Raw genomic sequence first — 6,304 nt, forward strand, 5'->3', positions numbered from 1 at the left:
TCAAATCTCCTTCAAAAATCTTATCTTGTGTCTCTAAAGGCACCGCCCTAAAGAGTTTATCTACCTTAACCGAGTGTCCTAAAGGGCTTATCACCGATACCCCACTCACTGTCTGTAACGCCCCCACGCCCGAGACCGTCGCCGGAGTCGAGTATGAGGTGTTACTAAGCTTAGTTTAACATTTTTAGAACTTTGGATTATTTGTTTCTACATTCACAGCTTTTAAGCTACTTGCGTCACAGTCACAAGAAAAATCATATCTCGAGTTACGAAACATGAAATCAAGATCCGTAAATTTTCCCTGAATCTAGAATCATATACCTATCTACTAATTTTTTTATAAAATTTTTGGTTGGTCCAATTAGTACAGTTTATTAGTTAAAGTTACCCCTGTTTCAGGACTTGGCTGGTCTGACCTCTGTTTACTACGAACCACATTTCTCTCTGTAAAAAATTCATATGACTATGAGGTTTGTTTCTACTAAAATTAGACTCAATAAGGATTCTTAGGATATAAATTAAACCACCTAATTATATCTTTACAATTTATGGTGAATCTCTAAAGTAGGAATAGGGGATTCAGAAACTGCTATGACCCTGTTTCACTAAAATTCAAATATCTTCTAACATATAATTCCTTTACCTATTTCATTTGTTTCATGTGAAACTAGACATAATAATATTCAATTTGATATGTAATCCATCACCAAATTAAATTGCTATGATTTTTAGTAAATTTTCACACTCGCGTCGTTGTTCTTTGCGAAGATTCTCGCTTATGGCAAATTTCATCCCTCTTATGAGTTTTTATGCACTAAGTATCTTAATAATTTTCCTTAACATCAAACATAATCTAAACTTACCATTTTCATAATTTATCATTATCAAATATTTTCTCAACCATTCTGTCACCATATCATAAGATCATTTAAACAAAATAAGTATATTGCTATACATGCCATACTTAAATTTACAAGCCATTTACCAAAAATCTTCCGGATAGTGTGAGTGAGCCTTCGACCTATCCCGACTCCTGAACCGGCTTGTCCAAAACTACAATGAGTAAGAAGGAGGAGTAAGCATAAATGCTTAGTAAGTTCATATGCAAATAATAAGTAACATAACAAACAGTTATACCAATCAACATTAGCATACATCACTAAAACACATATCACATTTCGATCATTTTCATCATCTTATTACCTTATAGTGGTTGTATCAATACTCAACCCGAGGGTTAAATACATACCGTCCAAAATATCCATTTCACATCACTCTGTCGTCTCTTTACATCTCGAATATTCCTCCATTGAGTAGAACTTTACCCGCTGAACACATCGAATATAATTCAGATACACGGATAAATTGCACATAAGTGCCACATATTCAATCAAGCAATCATGTAACCCGCCCATAAGCGAACTCGGACTCAACTCAACGAGCTCGGGCGTTCACATCCATAAGTGAACTCAAACTCAACTCAATGAGTTCGGATGCCTAGATACATCTCACGAGCACGGACTCAACTCAACGAGTTCGGACATTCGCATCCATAAGTGAACTCGGATTCAACTCAACGAGTTCGGATGCTCAACCATCCTAGTGACATGTCACTTGTATCCTAATCTATTCCTAAGGTTCAAACGGGATTTTCTCTAACACTTATCCTTGCCGCCTTCCGTAGAATGCCAAATCAATACTCAGTAACAATTATATTTAACAAGTAGCTCACATAATTTACATATTATTTGAAATTAACCACAAAGCATACATTTCATAATGAAATTCAGCATAACACATAATTAATATCAATAACTTAAAAATATCAATTATGCTACATTATTTACACATGAACTTACCTTGGTACCAAAATACAAGGATTTTGCAATTTAGTCCACAATCTTTTCTTTTCCTCGATTGAGGTCGATTCCACGTCTTTCTTGATTATGGAGCTTGGAAGCTTGAAACAAACCCTAGCTATGGAGAACCCTTGAAATTTCGGCCTAATGAAGAAGATGGACAAAAATTGGCTTTAATTTTGTTTTTAATTCATTTTAATAACTAAATGACCAAAATACCCTTACTACTAAACTTTCCAAAAATTCCTTCCATGTCCTAATTTTGTCCATGAACTTAAAATTGGTCAAATTGCTATTTAAGACCTCCTCATTAATATTCCAAAACAATTTCATACTAAAAACTTCTAAAATGCAAGTTTTGCAACTAATTCGATTTAGTCCCTACTTTCAATTTAAGCACTTTAGGCATAGAATTTCATCACGAAATTTTCACATAATCATGCAATCATATCATAACCATCAAAATAATTATAAAATAATTATTTCTATCTCGGATTTGTGGTCACGAAACCACTATTCTGATTAGGCCCTAATTTGGGATATTACACCGTCTCCTTAGGAAACATACCCAATGCCCCAGATACATCCCAAGCAACATACGAGTGAGTGGAACCCACATCAATCAAAGCAGTGTAAGGCGTGCTATGAATGAAGAACGTACCGGTTATAACATCAGGAGCGTCACCCTCCTTACAACGCCGTGCAGCATAAACCAACGCCGGCTATCAAGCTTCAACGTGTGCAGCACCTCTGCCAGATGCCCCAAGTCTTCATCCATTACCATTGCCACCTCTACCTTGCCCTCGGCCCATCTGTGGTGGTGGTCCTCCTCGCTGTGGTTGAACATCCCTTTGCTCCGCAGCTAGTTCCTGAGCTGCTCTCCGAGGACATTCTCTGAACTTATGCTCCTTTGACCCACATCGAAAATATGCTCCAGTTCATTTCCAGCACTCCCCCATATGCACCCTGCCATAGTCCCTGCAAGCCTGCGGTCTAAAAGTATTCACCAGAACTGCTCGGACCGGTTCCTCTATTCTAGCTCTTTTAGCATTCCTATTTGCAATACCTGGGGGTCCAGGATCCCTCCTAAATCAGGGTCGATCCTTCTCACGATTCTGCCATTCAGTCCTTTTTACTTCCTCAACTATCTTAGCCTTTTCTACCAACGCAGCGAAATCATGCTCCCTCTGTGGAGCTATCAGTATCCTAAGCTCATCGCGGAGGCCATCCTCAAATCGAACACTGCGCTCATATTCAACAGAACTATCCATTGGCGATCGACTCAGCCTCAAGAATTCCGCTTCATACTCCGTGACAGTCTTATTACCCTGAGTCAAATTCAAAAATTCCTTTCGACGAGCATCCATATAACTAGCTCCAACATACCTCCCCTTGAAAGCAGTCTTGAACAATTCCCAGGTTACTCGTTCAATCAGGGTACTCTCCCTTACGGTGATCCACCATCGATACACCTCATATCGTAGCAACGACACAGCCCCCTTCAACTTTTGCTCCACAGAGCAATCTAAATCTTCCATAATCCGCTCTGTTGCCTCTAGCCAATATTCAGCCACGTTTGGGGCTACTCCAGATATGTCCCTAAAAACTTCTGCTCCATTAGCCCGGAGTCGTTCTGAGATGGATCCCCTATTCACTGTCCCAGTGCTAGCTCCAGCAACTCTTTCTAAAACCCTTAACATTGCTTGGGACAAAGCATTGCCCCCCGCAGCCCGATCATATGACCCAATCTCAGTTGCTTGTGGCACGGATGCCTCCTCAGCTGGCCTATCCCTTGAGGATGAAGATTCCGCTTGCACCCATCCACGACCACGTCCTCGGCTACGAGTTCCTCTTGTACTCATACCGAATTATCTGATTACGAATTTTATGATATTAGTTTAATGTTCAATTACAGGATGTCTTATGGAAATTATAGCAGTTTAAGGATTGTTTTCGCAACGTCGTAGCCTAGCTACAGTTCTCATCCCTATCGTTTTAGAACTCTACCCTATCTAAAGTTTCATAATAGGGTCTCAGTTCTATACATAGCATCATATCAATATCACATAACGTAAAAAGAGGGTATACTTACACACTTGGTGCCAGGGATTCAGTGTGCCACTTCTTTCTCCAATCCATTTAAAACCCAAAAACCATGCATTTGATCACAGAAAATAGAAATTCTTAAATTTTTTTGCTTTAAAATACCTTTGTTTGAAACTCTTGATGTTAGACCCGTTTAAAAACCCACAGTCGAGTTGTTGCAACTGTGCTCTGATACCACTAAATGTAATACCCCAAACCCAGCCCAGATATTATGGCCGAATCTGACGTGCCATATTGAAGTTAAAAACCCACGTTTCGTTTTAGTGTTTTAAAATAACCGTCTTAAGTTAACAAAGTGAATGGAAGCTGTGCACCAAGTAGGTATCCGAAACAGAGGAGGTGAACCATGAAGGCAGCTTAAGTACCAAGCTCTTCGATTGGATCCAATCCTAGACATGCCTACAACCATTGCCATACTTTGATAACCGAGTTGAAAATTCATTTGGGTAGATATCTTTGATAAACCGATTAATCGTGTTGTTACGTTATTTTGAAAACGAGTATCATTTTGAAAACGCGCCCTAAGTCTAGCCCATTTTAATTTTTATCAGCAAAAATTTAGAGTTATTGAAAATAAAATAATCCCAGAAAGAAAATAAAGTTAAAATGGCCTTATTACAACCCAAAAATAAATAGTAAATAAGATAAACTAAAGAAACCGAGTAACTTATTTCAAAAGCCCAAAAGCGATCACCGTGGCCACTCTGAATCCCCTCTGGCTCCAAGTCCCCCCATCAAGGCTCACCGGCAAGGTTAAGGAAGGGGTGAGTTTGGGAACTCAGTGTGCAACAAGCCCCTTTCAGAGCCCAAAACAATATCAGCTTGCTAGGCCTAAGCCCAAATTCAATCTCAACATATACTGGGCCGAAGCCTTTTATAATTCACAACTCATATCACTGGGCTGAAGCCTTTACTGTAAACGGTATGGCCCATAGGCCCATTTCAATAATACATGCAACATCAATGAACACATGCAAGCCCATTTGGGGAGACTACTCAACCCACCAACCGCTACTCTCCACCCGTACCAACCAAGCTCTCCATGTGCGGAACAACTCAACCCACCCAACCAAACTCTCCACCGGCAAAGATAGTTTTTTTCATATAGCTGGAGGCCTAGCCTCTTTTAATAACTGGGGCAAAGCCCTTTTTGATAAACTGGGGCAAAGCCCTTTTCGGTAAACTAGGGCAAAGCCCTTTTTGGTAAACTGGGGCAAAGCCCTTTTGCACTTCCTCCATTCATATAAAACCCAACCCATGCATAAATGAATACATCATGTGCATATTATACATATCGTGTGCATATCATATCAAATCATGTATATCAAAATCTCATGCATCAAACTCATAATTAAACCCTAGGGGTAAAATAGTCATTTTCATATTATAAGGGTAATTTCATAATTTTACCAAAATATTAGGGTTCCCATGTTCATTAATAGTTATCAATAACTCTAAGTGTTTAAACAATGATTTTAACACACTTTATCAAATCCGGGCCTTTTAGGCCCAAAACCCCTAATAGGCTCTATATAGCCGATTTAGTCATCTAGACCCATGTAGCCTATATTTCATAGCGGTATTAATAGTCTTAATGTGCAATTGAACAGGATTTCATTTTTTACCAACTTTACCCAAATGGCCCGGAAGCCCATTGGGCCTAATTTCAGCTCCTCGAGGCCCAACTTACCATCGTGCACCAAACCGTGCCCTTACCTGTTCCAACGATCCTGATCATCGAACTTAGCGAATCTAACTAACCTATGGGCGTTCACATGCTCAAGAGTCCTGGAAATGCCAAAATTTTGGCATTTTGACTTTTTGGCGAATATCGAGTTAAGCTACGAAAGAAGGTTTGTTACACACCTGATTTGCGATATTCCTTGACGAGATCTCCTACGCAATTTCTCCTATAATCAACCGCTTATAGATTAGATCATGATAACATTTAAACCAAATCGAAAACTATCTATTATCATCTCTTACATATTCGGCCACCATCCACAATGGCCCTAGGGTTCATACCTTTGCCGAAATTGATGACTAGATCTAGATTTAGTCACTCCGATGATCCAAGCTTTTCCGAATCGATACCCCACGCCTTGCTGCTCCTCCAACATATCTACTCCACTATATAAACCATAAAAATCAATTGCAAAAACCCAATAAGGCCTAGATCACAAATCGGCAACCGCCCTCAACTATAGGGGTTTCGGCTTTTGTCAACAGTTACTACTGAATCGACTTAGAGTACGAACACTTACCACAGTCTGCCTCCATGAACCGTTTAACACCTAGAAGATAAAGGGATTGGCCACCAAAACGTGAAGGGAAAAAGA

Source organism: Gossypium arboreum, chromosome 9 (genome assembly GCF_025698485.1).
Source record: "Gossypium arboreum isolate Shixiya-1 chromosome 9, ASM2569848v2, whole genome shotgun sequence".
Lineage (NCBI taxonomy): Eukaryota > Viridiplantae > Streptophyta > Magnoliopsida > Malvales > Malvaceae > Gossypium > Gossypium arboreum.